This window comes from Melanotaenia boesemani, chromosome 9 (genome assembly GCF_017639745.1).
Source record: "Melanotaenia boesemani isolate fMelBoe1 chromosome 9, fMelBoe1.pri, whole genome shotgun sequence".
Classification (NCBI taxonomy): Eukaryota; Metazoa; Chordata; class Actinopteri; order Atheriniformes; family Melanotaeniidae; genus Melanotaenia; species Melanotaenia boesemani.
Genome location: NC_055690.1, coordinates 4,128,806 through 4,144,995, shown reverse-complemented (window position 1 = coordinate 4,144,995; position 16,190 = coordinate 4,128,806). Strand labels below are relative to the sequence as shown.

The window sequence follows — 16,190 nt, the reverse complement described above, 5'->3', positions numbered from 1 at the left end:
AATAAAAGGGTAAGGGCATGTTATAAAAAAGTTATTACTTTTATATTTGTCGTACCACATGTGCTTTTTCAGTGAATCTTGTGTTTAGAATGAAGTGATTGATTGAAAAGAAACTGGGACAGTTTATAACACCTGTTGTCAGACTGATAATTGCTTTTATGCCTAAAAAAGTTTTCTTGTAGAAGTAACTGAATACACAAATTTGCAATAGATCAAACACACAGATTTTATGTACCTTTTGAAAAAAGTAGCAAATGGGTAAGATGGGTCTTGTTTTTTTCCCTCTAACCCACCAATGAAAGTGGACATACAAAGACTGTGGCACTTCTGTTTGATGAATATCAGAGCTTCTTAAACATAAAGGATCAAATGGCCCAGACATATCCAATGTGAAAATGGGAAATTGTGGAGAAGGAGTTAGAAGTGGATGAGCTGAAAGTGAGATGGCCTGTGTTGTTCACAATGGATGAGGTGAGGAATTGTTCTGATTCTAATTTAATGACATCAGTACACATTTGATATGACACCAATTACAACATGAAATGGGCACATCTGCTACTGCTTATATTCCATCACTTAAAATACATTTTTACTAGCTGTGAATATTTGTTTTTGAAGTAATGTTTACATGTTGATGTTTGGTTGCTGTGTCTCACTCATTCAGTCACTCAAAATGTGGTTGTGGAGATACTCGTGGCAGCAGAAACTACAATTTTTGAGGACTCTGGCTGGTGTCTTTATGCTTGCCATTAGATTTTTGTAATAAATGCTGTAGATTCACCAAACCATACAGATAAGTAGTTGGAATGTAACTTGAAATCATGTTTTAAGATCAGTGTAGAACAGTTCTTTGGAGTTGTGGAGTATTTAGTCATGTGGTACGGCAATGTTGGTATTTAGATGGAGGGAAAAAGTCTGAGCTGCTGTTGAGGCCAGTGTAATCTGTTACTGTAGTGGAGAGACAGGTCTTGTTTCGTTTTAAACCCGTAACTACCTGGTAGGAGTCAGAGATGACAGAAAAGCCGATGTGTTCTTATTTTTTATTTCTCTTCAGGGACTGTTGTCTAAATTGTACTATATCACTTCACTGCCATAATTTCTTCAAATTTTAATGTATTTTTTTGTAAAGGAAAAGGCAGCCTTTGTTTAAAAACACACTGTAATAAAATGGGTCTTAAAAGGAACATTTGTCTTTTTCAGCAGGCTTTATTTGTGACTAATTTTGTTTTTACCTTTAAATTCTGCTTTTATCCAAAAGTATTGAGTATTGGCTTGTGATATACTTTACATTAAAAAACATATTTAATGTTTGAGAACCTTTATCAGCAACATGTTATTTTAGGCCATAAGAAACCAAACTTTAACTTTGTATAATTAGAAATTGTATTTTATAACGCCAAACTAAAAATTTAAGTTGGAAGAACTTAACTAAAATGCATGTAACAAAAATACATCAGTTCAATTAACTAAGTACAAAGAACAAATGTACTTTGAAGTAATGTAAACTATTAGGTTTGTACGAAGTGAAAAAATTAAGTTGTACCAAAGAGGAAAAAATCAACTTGGACTAAAGTGATAAAAAGCTCTATGGTCCTTGAAAGAAACTTAAAAACTATATTATTGTAAAGTAAATGTATAATTCAGGGAAAACAAATATTTTTTTTACTGATACTAAATCAAAATTTACAGTTTGATCAAATCAGAAATATAGTTTGAGACAAACTAATAAATTTAGCTGTAACAAATTACACTAATTTGTTTTAAGTTAGTTCTAAGTATACATCTTTTTCAGTATGTTTTAGAAAAAACACTGAAAAAAGAAATTAAAGAAAATTTTTTTTAGTTTTTATCAACTGTGAACATTAAATACAGAATTTTATCAACTAGTGATTTTAATCTTCACATTGATAAAAGTAGTGATTCCTACACCAGTGAGTTTTTAAACATTTTAAATAGTATGGGTTTTAAACAGCATGTTACACAGCCTACTCACAACAGAGGACACACCCTGGACCTGGTCCTAACCTATGGTCCGTTCACTGGTGTGTCCTCCGTTGTCGACCTGGCTGTGTCAAACCACTGCTGTGTGTTTTTTATCATCACCAGTTTTAACAATCAGGAGTCCCCGTTAAGAACTTTGAGGACATGACAGATTACTTATGAAGTGGCTGCAAATTTTATTGACATTTTAGACCAAACCCCTGCTCAGATTTTACGGATTTTATGGATTCGTTCAAATCAAATCAAATTCTATTTATAGAGCACTTTTCATGCACAAAGCAACACAAAGTGCTGTACATAATAAAAACAAATTATGCATATTAAAAACTAAATTTAAAAGCCTTCACACATCAAGGAATAGAATAAAGGATAAAAAGGCACAATCGTACACACACTCACACACATACAAATGAAGCACATGCACACTCCCCCCACCCGCCCAGACCCCATTCTGTACAAACATGGACTCCCATCACTAATAACTGTCTCTGAAAAAATAATAATAGAATAAAACAATTAGCATGGGGCTGTCGTGAGGAAACAATATCTTGGGGATGCAGTCACACTGGAAGCCAGCCCACCCATGACTACCCACCCATGGCTATAAGCTAAACTAAAAAGAAAGGTCTTGAGCCTGTTTTTAAAAACATCAACAGTCTCTGCAGCCCTGAGGTTCTCTGGCAGGATGTTCAACAGTTGAGGCCCGTAGTGGTGGAATGAGGCCTCACCATACATCTTGGTTCTGACTTTGGGAACAACCAAAAGGCCGGTACCGGAGGATCGCAGGGTCCAGGAGGGTTCATAATCTAAAAGTAGGTCTGATAAGTAAGAAGGCCCAAGAGCATTAAAACATTTATAAATAACTATAAGAATCTTAAAATCTTACAGTGCCTGAGCCTGAGCTTTTAAACGTAGTAAACTACTCTCTTCAGACGGGTGTCTTCTCCAGTGTTGTTTTTGGCAGGCACCTCAGTTTTAGTCTTAGTTTTAGTCATCATGATGAAAATGCTTATTAGCTTTAGTCACATTTTAGTCATTTCTAAGTTTGATAGTTTTAGTCTAGTTTTAGTCAAATTTAAAAAAGTATTAGTCTTTTAACAAATTAATTTAGGTCAATAATAAGTATTAAAAAGTGGAATCAAGGTTGCCAGGTTATACAAGTATTGCAATTCACTAAAACAAGTTAACCTTAATGCTTTTACATAATAACCAGATCCTTTACCCGATTGATAGCTTTAGCCGAGACTTTCCCACCAACAGCGATGCAATGCTACTGTGCTATACTTAACTGCTGTCAGACAGAAATCTTTTATTTCTATATTTCAACTTTTTTCATGAATTGATGCCTTACTTCATGCAAAAATGTCACACAAGAAAATAGCAGATCTATAAGTTCAACATATAGCAACACATTGTGAGCTTGTTGTTTGGTTATTTTCATCAATAATAACAAAATTAAAAGAAATGGTTTTAGACTTAGAAGGTTTCCCAACCAACAGCAAATACTTTCTGATCTACTCAGGGTGATGCATTGCAGAGATAAAGTGCTAACTGTGGAATCAATTACTCCAAAAAAGCAAAGAGCAACAACATCCTTACTTTGGTAACAGTGGCTTTATTTCTGAGAATTTTCTGAAGTGCAATTGTGATAAGTTGTAATATGCCCTCTTACTGAGGAGGTGAGATAATGTTTATATGTGGGGGGAAAAATGATTAATTCATTACTTATGGTTGGAAACTGAGTTAAAACGGCTGAAATAATAGTTAAAACGATAATCTAAGAGATTGTTTAAGCCGTGTTTCACAGCGATCCGTTACTCTGGGATCGACTGTCTCGCTGCGCATGCTCACAAGGGGATTCAGTGGATTTCCTCATTCGAGTAAATCCGTTCACAAGGAAACATCAATGAGTCTCCCTTGTGATCATTTCTATCTTTTTACCAGGTATGTAATGTGTAAATAACACTAAACATAACTGTGACAACTGTTAGTTTGTTTTCCTGATGTTCTAAGTAAGTTTGGGTACTGTTATGACAATGTGTGTCACGGATTGAAGATGTTAGCTTGGTTAAGCCAGTGTGTTAGCATAAGCCTCGTGTATTAGCCTCACAAGTTAGCCGCGCTAGCGCAAGTACACTATAGCAATATTATTAGCAAACATTTGTGTTAGTATAATACTTTTGACATTTGTTTATACATTGTCAAGCGGGTTATTTTGTGTTTTACAATGTCTGTTATAATTTAGTGTGTTGAAATAGTTGGTGCTTATTTAAATGATACCAGAAGCTGTATGTATGCTACGAGGTTATATATCCTACTACTGCGAGCTTGGCGTTTCATTGAGTTGTTTACTAATTTGAGTAAATCCATTCGCGAGGAAACATCACTGAGTCTCCCGTGTGATCATTTCTATCTTTTTACCAGCCACCCCCACGTCCAGGGGTGCAACACAATACTCCACCCTGAACATACACATGCCCAAAATATGGGCAAAGGATGAGGAACACATGCTCAACTTGACATGGTCTGCCAGTGAAATTGTGATGCATTATAGTTAAAATATGTCCATCTATCGTTTCATTGCCTCCGACCACCAAACCCCTTCGTCAACGATGCCGCCATGATTCCTCTATGAATGAATAAACTGCTTGTCTGTGTACGCTGAACGTCTGGTGGTGGGCGTGGCCAAGGTGCAGCTGACAGATTGCGCTCTCAACAGGCAGAAATGTTGTGCATTTTAATGTCGGACAATCAGCCCTTGAACATTTTCGTCTTGTCTCGTCAACGAAATCTCACAAATGTCATGTTTTCGTCAACAGAGAGCCATTTTTAGCTCATCACCGTCTCGTTATCGCCATGAAAAAAAGGTTTGTCAACTAAATAAATTTGTCATCGTCATCATTGGCGAAAACAACACTGGTCTTCCTCATTGCATCCTGCCTTTTGACCCTGAGGTCCTCTGGTATCAGCCTTTTAGCTGTTACAAGAGTAGGGACCAAAACGTATGGCAAGGTCTCTTTCTATTATTATGGTCCTCGTCTGTGGAACAGCCTGCCACAGAATGTTTTCTTTTGTTTAACTTAGCATTTAACTGAATTTTATTTGACCTTAATTTATTTAATATAATTTCATTTTATGTTATTTTATTTTCATTTTATTCAGCTTTATTACATTTTTAGTATATTATTTTATGATGTACTTTATGTGTTGTTTCGCTGGCTGGGGTTGTGCACTGCAGCCTCACGGCTGTAGTGTAGACCCTATCTTGTCCTGATTTGGGTAGTTGTTATTGGCGGTGGTCTCTGTAGACATTGGGTTCCTGGTGTGGACAGAACGCCATGATTTTGTTTCCTCACAGCGGAATGATATTTATTACTTTTAGTATTTTATACCTACATTCAGTTTAGAGACAGAAAGTAGGGAGTCAGACTTTAATGAATGTGTGTTTTTTTTTTTAATTGCTGTTATCTATTTTAGTGTGTGAAGGCTTTTTTATTTTAATATGCATGTTTGTTTTTATCATGTAAAGCACTTTGTATTGCCTTCACCATTTAAAGTGTTTTATTAATAAAGTTTGATTTGATTTGACTGATAATAATGATAGTGATCTTTTTATGATGAAAATAATGGTGATTATGATGATCAACAACTGTGTTATCATGGATCATAATTTTGGATTTACCTCCAAATAAACACTACAATTTGTGGCTGGATTGTAAACCTCCTGGACAGAACATAAATGCCTGGAAGACTTCTGTAGACCACCTCAAAGGTAAGCTATCCATCACAGTTTACTCCACAGAATTACACACTACTGTTGCTGATAAACTGATGATTATATCAATGATAGCGTTCAGAGGCGCCAGAGATCTAGCAGGGTTTAAAGGGTTAAGTCCTGTTTCCACGGAGGGGTCTAGCTCAGGGCAGGATGGTTTGGTTCATTTTGGCTTAGGAAACCCTGATCTCTGTTGCAACTGAATCCTGGTGTGGTTTGCTTACGATAGCTAGAAAGGACCAACTTTAGACATCCCTGGTCAAGATGCTCAACAATCGAACTCTTTCAGAGCTTCAAGCTGAAGTATTGTATCCACCACAGTCCACTTCTGTTTTCTGACACTATTATTTACATCTTTCCTGAAACTCATCACGTCCCCTAACCACCACCTGGTTCAAGCATCCACCACAAACACCATCAGAATACATGCATGCTTATTTTCTCCTGTTGATCGTAAACGTAAACATGTTAAAACTCTGGATCGGATAGAAAACATCGGACATTGTCGATCGGACAAGCTGTATTTTTTATTCTGAATGCTTAAACGGATCAAAAGTACTTGATGTAAACACAGCTAGTATGAAAGCAAGTGGAGCATCCAGTGAAGCAAAAAGAGGAAGTGGCATAGGTGGTGGATATCTGAACACCACAAGCTCACTATGTCCATCAACATATGACATGTGTTTTGTTTGATTATCATGGAGCAAACCCCAAAAATTTATAAAACAGGTTGTATCTCATCTAGTTATCAGCTCAGAGGCTAGGAGTATAAACTGGCCTGAGGAGCTGTGTTCAAGGGATAGGGAGCATTGATACCATTACAATAGTCATTTAAAGGCAACACTGGATGTTTTTATAGTTACATTCTATTTTGTGCTGTTATTAAAGAAGAAAAACACAGTTAGCCTTGAAAAAATCCTCTCACCCTCCCAAACTGAAAAAAAAGAAAAAAAAATCTTTCTTCTTTCCAGACCTCAATCACGAATTAACACACAAGTTTGAGCAAACATGTCAAACATATACTGACTCCCTGCCACAAGCTTCACTTTTACCATGTGTGGACAAGACAATCAGCTGGCATAGCGGACGTCTTTCTAATAAACCCCCCTCTCTATCACTCATATACTCTCTCTGTCTCCTTGTTCTCTTGCCTCTTTCCTTCACAATAGTCTGTGCCTTCATTTGCATGGTGCAATTGGCTCTCAGCGGCAGTGTGTTGTGGCCAGACAAGTGTAACATTACAGGGGAAACAAGTTACCATGGGGGAAGGTTAATACAGACAATAAGGGAGGCAGATAATGGCAATTGGGTTCCTGTTTTTCAAACCTCTTATCAGCCCCAGTGTGAGAAATCAGGCCCCTGTTTTGAATAAAGAGGTAGAGGGTGTTTAAAGGGCCAGCTCTGTTAAGAGTGTTACTGCCATGTTTCTACATGGCTGCATTTTGTTCTTTGACATTTCCACAGATGCAGGGGGTGTGGGAAGAAAAGGAAGGGTATGGGTCCTGGTGTAGTATAAGTCAGGGGTCCCCAACCACAAAGCCGAGGATGGTACCAGGCCATGGGTCATTTGTTACCAGAATAAAATCACAGTTATTTAAAATATGTACATTAAATTTGTTTATATACATATATATATATATATATATATATATATATATATATATATACATATATGTATATGTATATATATCGCAACAGGTGACTCACATGCTCCACACGGGTCTGTGTAATATGCTGTAACCGGCTAGCTAATGGAGCCATGAAACCCTCAAAACTTATTTGCCACATAGAGACCTGCATTAAAAGACAAGCCACTGGAATTATTTGAAGGGAGAATGTGAATATGAAGGACAGAAACAATTATTAACACCCACCACTCCAATAACCTGTGCTAAATCATCTTTCTTAGTAGCTAACTGCATTATTAAAGCCAAGAACCCTATTTACTGTTGGTCAAGAGTCGATTTTGTCTGTTTTTCAGGACATTTGCAGTGACCTTTTGGGAGCAGCTGTAGTTAATCAAATATATATATATATATATATATATATATATATACATATATATAGGCTATATATATACATATATATTGCTAAATATAGGCAAATAAATGAAATATTTATATTAAAAGAAATAAAAATGAAAGTGTTTTGTCCCAAATTTGCAACAGCAGGCATCAGGGGGTAAAAATTAAAAAAATGTAGCAGCAAATGAAGAAGCAAAGGCACGAGAAAAATCTGTATGCAGATATATTTTGTAGTATTGTACTTAAAAGACTAACTTGGCTTCACCTGTGTAACCAGTCTGAAGAAAGTTGTAGTCGTGTCCCGACGAACCACGGTGCTCTGAGGAGGAATCCTCTCCTCCCTGCTGTTAACACCCTCCACTGATCTTCAGGTTCATTTTAATCACATTCTTCCTATCATTACAGACTAACCATCCCCTCTCCCATCCTTGTAGCTCACTCCCAGTCCTCTCAGCAGGCCAAGGCACCCAATTAACTAGTGCTCACACAAGTCCTAACTAGAATACAATGGCTGTTCATTTTTCATCCCATACTTTGGTAGGAGGTCGGGAGAGGGGGGTGACGAAGGAAAGGGGAGGGGAGAGCAATGCGCATGGAGGGAAGATGGTTTTATGCTGCAGGAAGAGTCTCCCACAGTGGCTGCAGATGGAAGTTGATGGCAGCAAATGTTGTTAAGGGTGAGGAGGGGGGCAGCTGGAATTAAGTTTTAGCCTTGGGTTGTCTGGCCTCTGTGGAGAATGAGTGTTCATGCATGTGAGTGTGTCTGGGTGTGTGCACTCAGAGGGGGATGGATGGATAAAAACCAAGATGAGAATGTTCTCACTCATCTCTCCTGCAGTCATTCTTAGGTCTGCTTGTCAAGTGGCTCCCATCATTGTGACATTTACAATATTCATTAATTATCTTGTTGACTTGATGAACTTTCCTGGATGCCTATGCCCACAACACACACACACACACACACACACACACACACACACACACACACACACACACACACACACACACACACACACACATGCACATTACCTAAATAAATGACCTGCAAATTCATCACTTACTGATGTATTTTAGTTTGAAGGAGTGATTGTTAGAGACTTTCTGGCCTGTTGTGGGATTGTAGAACTGTCTGTGAATGCAAGATGCAAAAGTGGTCCTCTAGCCTCACTTATCTTCTCATCTAACTTGTCATGTTGTCATTCAAGTATTTTCAGTTCATCCATTCTCCACTGTTTATCTGGGGCAGCAGCTCTATGTATGCGTGCTGTATGAGTGAATGTATATTCAATGGCCAAGAAAAAAAAAGTACAATGAGTTGATCTGTTTTCTCTTAGTGCTTCTAGTTTAGAATAAATCTCAATGATTTCTGCTCTCACTGCTCAGTTAGCCAACTAGAAGAGTGTCAGGTCAAGCACATCAGCCTGGCAGGCAGTAGTATGAGCATTACACTGTGATGCAGTTATTTACACTAATCATATTGTTGATTCCTGGCAAATAGCTGAGTTTTATGTGGTTTAAAAAAATGTAAAATTACAGATAAAGAACATTATTGGTAAAAGGACCTGACAAAAATGGCTGTTGTGAATTGTCTGTTTTTTTTTTTTTCATTTTTCTAAGATGCAAAAAAGAAATTGCCCATATAAATGTATTATATAAGTAGAAAATGATATTGAAAACAAATGTAATGAAAAAGAAAACATTTTTGTTTATGATTTAGTGTTTAGTAGGAATAAAACAATCCCCTGTCTGTACCATACTGGATTTCAAGAATCAAATACATCCTTCACAGGGAAAGAAAGAGGTCAAAATAATTGCAATGTTATTAAGAAATCAGATGTGGGCTTGTAAATTCTTTGTTTTGTGTTCACTGTTTCATCAATGGGTCAAATATTACAGAACTTTAAAATTAATTGTCACAGTTATGCAGACGATACACAGCTTTATGTGTCTCTGTCACCAGACGACTGCAGCCCAACAGACCTACTGTGTCAGTGCCTAATGTTATTTACCTTATCTAAATGATGGCAGGTCCTTTTAAACTCTACAAGGTCACACATTTACAATTTTCCTTCACCCCGATGTGCAAAGACATGTGCACATGTACATGCAGGTGAGCACACTCCCACCAGCTGACAGGCACAAAGCGTGTGTGGGAAAATTTGTAGAATAAATAACAGGTAATAACCAGGCTTCACTAATTTACCCTCCATCCCACCGATGAAACTGATGTACCGTAGTTTGATCATAGTTTTAGTTAACGTTAACAGCTATCCATCAACGTCTCTGCTCTGTCATAGCTATCTGTGGTCTAGTGTAGATTTAAAGTGAAGCTGGTCTCTCAACCACATTTTTCAAGGCTCAGCTCATCTTCTGATTGGTTACTAATGTGTTTAATTTAGAGCAAAGCTGCATTCATCTCTCACCATTGGTAGATGAACTCAACATGACAATAGTCCACATTAGCGCACATCAACCAATTAAATAGTCTTTTTCTTTTTTTCCTTTCTTTTTTTTGGTTGTTCTTTCATTGCAAAAATTCTGCAAGCTGGAGATGCGGCGCAGTGCTGACATACTTTAAGCCCTAAAATTAAATATCCATTACAAAAGCTGTTGAATAAAACAATAGCTTTACTAGCTTGATTAAAAAAAAAAAAAAACAAAAACAAAAACACATGCCATTCAGTGTCAGTGACCTGCTCAAGATGGTTTCTCCAGCTTCTCGCAACATTCACTGTGCAGATTTTCCAGATGGCTGATTCCTGCTTGCTCCACTCTGAACACAAATGTGATCCTCCGAGTGCTGTGTCATTAGCACATGATGTCACTCAAAGCGCACGACATAGAATTACACTAAATAGTTTAAGCCTATGGTTTAGGCCAGGGCTACTCAATTCGGTCCTACGAGGGCCGCAATCCAGCAGGTTTTCCATGTATCCCTGCACCAACACACCTGAGTCAAATTAGGTGGCTCTAACAGCCAATCAGGTTCTATACAATGACTCATTAATTTGACTCAGGTGTGTTGGTGCAGGGATACATGGAAAAGCTGCTGGATTGCGGCCCTCGTAGGACCGAATTGAGTAGCCCTGATTTAGGCCCATTTTCACCAATACCAAATCTAGACATTTCTTTAACATCGGTACCAGTACCTATCACAGAGCGGTGCATCCCTACTCATAAAGCTTTTAATGTATTATATAAAGCACTATAAATAGTCTTTTACATGAAATGTGCTATACAAATAAACTTACTTTGCCTTGCCTAATGTATTCTATCTCTGGCAGCATATTGGGATGCATATCAAATTGGTCTCAGTAGTGAGGATTCTCATCCCTAATATGGACCAGTTTGTCTTTCCGGGTTAAAAGTGTCCCAGCAGAGTTGTACTCTGAAATGCTCTTATACACCATACTGAAATCTCCTCTTATATACTATAATAAAATGCTCTCATACATCATTCACACACTATAGTGAAATTTCTGAAATCACATTTCACTAGTATGTATGAAAGGAATTCTACTAGTGTGTGTGAGAGAGCGAATTTCACTTAAAAAGGAAGTCATTTCAGTTGAAAAGGAAGTCACAAAGTAGAAAAAAACAGGAGCACATTTTCAAAACAAACTTAAGAGTAAGAAGTAGGAGAGCAGTATTAATATCTACTCAGCTGCCTGGAAGTAATCTCAGGGAAGTTAGAAATGGTGAAATCAAAGCCTCATAAAACACTGTCACTGTGATACGACAGCATGGACTCACTGCATCAAAACATTAATGCATTCGAAAAGAGCTTCATCTGCTGGCTGTCTGTATGTGTTTGAAGGTAAGTGTAAACAAGGCTTCATTCCTCCATTATCTCATGCAGCTCCCTGTCTCATCCTTTCCTCAGTGTTTGATAAAGGAAGGTCTCAGCCCTCTGTTAATGTTTTCTTTTCTAAGTGTTTAAGTCAGTGTTGAAGTATCATGCTTATGCAGCTGAGATAGTAACTGTGTTGTTGCATTTATAACGTTATATTAAAATTTTTGGCCGGGACACGGACATTTTCAACTTGTCATCTTGTTTGCAGAAAGCATAGCAGGTGTTGCATCTGTTTGATGGCAGTGGGATTGTTTAATACTATTGATGTGGTCATGAGGTTATCTTTAGTTTATGACTGTATTGGCCTCAGCAGATACGGGTTAGGTGTAACGCGACAGCAATCTTATAAGTGACAGTAGCAAGTCTAAATGAGGACATGCTAACTAGCCACCTAGCATAACGCGGCCATTAAGATATGCATTGCTGTCCAAGGAAGACCTGGACAGCACTGGACAACATACTCTTCCCCTGCGTTTAGAGTGATCTCCAGGATATGACTCACAGTGCTGTCCGGGTCTTCGTTTGACAGTACTAGGTGCCTAGTTAGCATGTCCTCATTCAGACTTACTTACAGTTGGTTGTCCGGTTGAGAGGAAATTTCAGTATAGTATATAAGAGGCAGTTTCAGTATTGTGTATGTGAGGTTTTAGTTTTATGTGTGAATGACTTAAATTTCACATGTCTGTGAGATGGTAATTATGAATAATGCCCCACATGGCCCCTCATATGGAAGATCCAGTTATGTATTAACTGTTTAGTTACAATCTGAGGGTATCTCCCAGTCAGAAATGACACTTAGGATCTGAACAAAAGGCCGGATGGAAGAAGCTAGAAGATCTAGATGCTGCTTTATTAGAGGGATGAGCCTATTATTGTTTTTCCTGAGTTCATCTTTTAGGAATAATTACTTAACTAATGTCAGTAAAGCAGTGGTTAAGGAAGATATTTTGTAATTATGAATACCTACATTCAGTGCTTAAATCATAAAGTAAAATAGGAATGAAAAATTCTACCAGCCATTTTTTCAGGTGATTTCCCAGCTCTCCATCCATGGTAGTCGGGATAGGCTCTGCCCCCCCTTGAACTCTAACGTGATATAGTTGATAGACAAGCATATCATTGTTTGTAAGAATTTCACATATAGTAAAAGGTTGTCTCAATCTGCTCAAACCAGTCTGGAGGTTGCTGCCACTGTGATTGCCCTGGACCAAGTGGCTGGGGGGTCCTGCACTGCAGCCCTATGGCTGTGGTGTGGACTCTGGCCTGCCCATGTCTGGGTGGTTGCGGTGGCAGGCATCAGTTAACATGGATGGGCTGGATCCTGCTGTGATTGGATCTCAAAGACATTGTTTCCTCACAGCAGTATCAAGTCAGATATTTATCATTTTAAATATTTTTATTCTCAGAGGGAGTTCATGTTTGTGTAGAATCTGTGGGGTGGGGTGCGATGGGGGGTAAACTGCTCTGTTTGTGCATGTGTGAGAGATGTGTTTTTTTTTCTTCTTCTTTTTTGTTTCTTTTAATTGCTATGTTACTTTGGTGTAAGAAGGCTTGTTTTTACTTTAATATTCATACAATGTTTTACCATATAAAGCACTTTTTGTTGTCTTCGGCAGGTAGTGCTTTTTAAATAAAATAAATATGATTTGATTAATAACCCTTCATAAAAACTGTCAATAGCAAATTGAATATAAATAAATAGGCTTAATTAAATTAGGCTTATTTAATTCAGTTCACAGAGTTTTGTCTGAACATTAAAGGAAAAAGGTATTTATAAAATGGAAGGTTGAATAATTTACTATCGATGCTCAGCTGTAGTTGACTCAAGATCACTTTAAAGACTTTGTTCACCCTTGTTGCAGGTTTACATTCTAATGTGACTGCTGCCTTTCAATCACATGTATTTTCAGAATGTTGTGAAAATTATGAAATAGTAACATGCTTGCCCCATATTTTCTTTATAGGGCATCCAACATTTCCTCAAGCAGGGACCACTGCATTTCCATCAGTGGCTGCCATCTTTCTTACACACGCTACCTTCAAAAGGCAGAGTCCATGTGACCAAGCAGCTCATGACTACAAATAGATAGGGATAGATTTCCTCCTGGGGGATGACAACCCATTTGTTTTCATTTTACAGATGGTCATTGCCCAACACCCCACCCACGTTCCCCATCCCCAGGCTGTGTGTTTTATCCACCTTGCCACCCTTACATAAGCGTACACTTCCAGTTATGCCATAATGGCAGGAGGGGGGAGATGATGGTGGGTAAAGCAGTGACCTACTAAGGATCAGACAGCAGATTTGTTTGATTTATCTGTGTGCTTGTTGGTATAAGCTCATTGCTACTTAACTAAGGCTGTTATACTCAAGGATCTTCACTTAATATCAGTGGCATATTAATGCTCATTCACAGTGGAATTAAGAGGTATTTAAAAGCAGTACAGTTAAACTACTACAATGGGAAAACCATTTTTCAAAGTGGTGTTATCCTAAAAACAAAGTTTTCTGCATAAACTGGCAAAGTATTTTACAAACTGATTTGCAGATTTGGTTGCTATATATCTCATACATCACTATGGACATTTTTGACCATTTGGGAACATTTTCTCTCTTCATCTGGTCATTATTGTGGCTGTTTTAATGCATGTGACACAATTTGTGTAAGGAAATCTTGCCTGACACACTTTGAAATTTACCCCTTAATTTTTCGAATAGCTTAACAGAACATTCTAAAAAAAAGAACTTTACTAACCTCTCAAGTCTATACGATAGAAATGTTTACTGATTATTTTCTGTATAAATCTCTTAAACAACTTCAGCCCAAAAAAGTACCAAACAACAAAACCTGAATCCACCAATGCTTTTTATATAGAAAATAAGTTATTTTTTTGGGTGGTTTTCATGTAAAATATTAACATTGTGTAATAAAACTGCCATTCAAAGGAAATCCCAATAATTATTCAGAATTTAATTGTTTTGATAAAGATGAAAGCCGATCAAAAGATATAATCCAAAAAACGTAAAAAAAAAAAAAAGATCTTATTCTTATTATGTTTTTATGGTAGTTTTTTTTTAATGGCCATTTTTTTCCTAGCGTAGTAAATCAGTGTGCATTGTGTGAGTGTGATTGTGTGTAAAAGAGATGATAATGAGGTGTGTGTTTTTAAATTGCTGTTATATACGGCGAAGGTTTTTTTTTTTAAATTTTTAATATGCCTCCATTGTTTTTATTATGTAATGCATTTGTGCATGAAAAGCACAATAAAATTTAATTTGATTTGATTAAAGATCCTTTACCGTTGTTGTACAGAAATACAAGCAATAAAACTGACAGTCACAACTTAAAGCAAATGAATGAATAAATAAATGACTGACTGATGAATGAATGAATGAATGAATGAATGAATGAATGAATGAATGAATGAATGAACTAACAATAATGCAGAGCAACAATGGAGAATAATCACAAACAACTGTCACAATAATTTGTGAAGAGGAAATGTTTAATGAGATGGTTTTGGATTTATTGGCTATATATTGCATGTAGTAGTGGGAGTTAGGACCAGAGAAACGGATCCTGAGATCCCATGAGATAAAGTTATTTTTTACTTTATTAGTCATGTTTTGATCCTCCTGTATGTCCCACCAGAAGGCAGACGGCTCAGTAGGTGGTAACTGGGATGGAGGTGTTCAGAGATGCTCTTTGTTCTGAAGAGACCACAAGAGCTGGTTATGTCATCCAGGGAGTGTTATTCTTATCATATTATTATTTGTTGGCTAACCTTTTCACCTGTTGCAGGCTTGTTTTGTATGCCACAGTACAGAATACCAGATATGAAAGGAGTCAAGAAGGTCTAGTTATTTTCCTCCAGTCAAAGATCACATTACCCCAGTGCTGCTACTTTGCATTGGCTTCCTGTTAGTTTTAGGACTCAGTACAAAATTTTCTGTCTAGTTTTTAAAGCCTTAAGAGATTTAGCTCACTTGTATCTGTCAGAGCTGCTGCACCAGCAGACTCCTGCCAGGGCTCCGAGGTCTTCCACACAGCTCCTTCTGAAGGTCATGTCCTCTAGGCTCAAATTCAGGGGCAACAGAGCTCTTTTGGTTGTTGCTCCAAAGATGTGGAACAGTTTGCCATTTCACATTAGAGCTGCCCAGTCTGTTACTGGTTTAAGTACTTGCTCAAGACCCACTTCTTTGCACTGGCTTTCAAACATAGTTGAGCTTGACATTTCATGCCAGTTTTATGTCATTTATTTTTTTGTTTGACTGATTTTTATTGTTTATTGTTTTACTATGTAGTGTTTTATGTTGTAGTTGTTTTGCTTTGTTCAGCACATTGGCCAACTGGGGTTGCAGTGAATGTGCTATATAAATAAAACTTGAATCCTTCAAGTCATAAGAAGAGTAGATGCTGCTGAAGCTTCTTCACCGCTGAGTTGTGTTTACTGACCAGGACAAATCCTCAGGCGTTAGAGTCACTAAGAATTTAAAAACGAACCCTCAGTGATGTTCACCGTCTCCTCCGTTTAT

The 16,190-nt window shown here is 37.4% G+C and overlaps 1 pseudogene; it reads right to left on the bottom strand.

Annotated features, from left to right (window-relative positions):
- LOC121646069 overlaps positions 1-15,721 on the bottom strand; it is a 44,774-nt pseudogene extending 29,053 nt beyond the window's left edge.
- Between the last annotated feature and the right edge of the window lie 469 nt (positions 15,722-16,190).